Source organism: Apis dorsata, unplaced genomic scaffold (assembly GCF_000469605.1).
Source record: "Apis dorsata unplaced genomic scaffold, Apis dorsata 1.3 scaffold_312, whole genome shotgun sequence".
NCBI classification, from domain to species: Eukaryota; Metazoa; Arthropoda; class Insecta; order Hymenoptera; family Apidae; genus Apis; species Apis dorsata.
The window spans coordinates 25,857-27,263 of record NW_006263584.1 but is presented as its reverse complement, the minus strand read 5'-3'; positions in this window follow the sequence as shown (position 1 = coordinate 27,263).

Sequence of the window (1,407 nt, the reverse complement as noted above, 5' to 3'; positions counted from 1 at the left end):
TTTTTTTTTCTTTTTCCAAGGCTTTCTTTATCGGAATCTTACATCGAATCGAGAATGAAACCTACATATTCCTCCCATTATTTTTCTCTTGACGCGCACATCACGCAACAACCATTCCACAATCAGATAGGTTGAAGAGTTGATCACAGGTTTCCGTATCTCGTGATTTAAACAGGCGTCGCTTTTAGGTATTTCGAGGTACGTAAAAGAATTCCCCGTGGCTGTTTCCCCTGCCAATGTCAACCTCATCGACTTGCCATTTTTGAGCAACCGTTCATTTTCCAAATACCAAATACCCTTTTCGTGAAAAGAAATATTTAAGAGGTTATGATCTCTCTTTTATTATTATTATTATTACTGTAATATTACTCGTGATAATTGCATTCAAAAACGTTATTGCATTAAATATCTTTTTTTATTATATTTCTTTTCTAATAAAAATACTTTTTCTTTCCGAGAAACTACATCTATCAATTCACTATCTTTTATCCTTTCGATTAAATCAGTAACAATATTATTTTCCAAGTTGTCGCGCAAAGAATTGTTAATTTCAGTTTATATCTAAAAAATATTTTCAAAGCATCTATATAAATAAATATCAGAAGAAGCAATTAATAATTTTCACGTCAATTATACGTGTCAATAATAATCTACAAAATTTGAAAAATAATACAGATATGAAAATCGATGATTCAACTTGATTTCGAGCAAAATATTTTGAATCGACGCGCGCAACATTCGATTTAAAACTTTTCGAAAGAAATAACGTAAGGATCTTTTCATTCTCAGAGCGATTTATTGTACACATTTTTATATTTTTATATCAAACCCAATAATTCTCAAGCCTCCAAATTTTTTTTCCAATTTCAAAATTTTTCAATTTTTCAAAAAGATTTCTTCAAAAAAAAAAAGCACCATTCACCAAGATATTCCCAAACGCTCGATTAAAGGATAATTAACTATATATCGAGAATAACGAACCTCTCTGACCCCCAATATTCGAAAAATTAATAATAAAAAATAAATAATAAAAATATAATAAAAAATATAATATCCCTCGGATAAAAATCTGTTTGAAAAGACGCGTCGCGTCGCGTCGTCCAGTTTATCGATCCACCAACTCGGTAATGGCGCCGATACTAAGTATCGATAAACATAATTGTGAACTGCCGCTGCCGCCGATTCACCCGGAGGGGGCCCCCTGATTTTCCGACCGTTTCGAGCCGATCTCTGCTACTCAAACTTGTTCTCTTTCTCTTTCTCTCTCTCTCCCTCCTTTTATTCCCTCGAACGACCTATAAATAGTGGAAATTGCCGTAATTATGAGGAGGGAGGGTAAAGTAATCGAAGGCCGGTGCCGGGGGGCCGATTCGTTCCTTCGGATTCGTAAAGCGACGTGCTCGATTA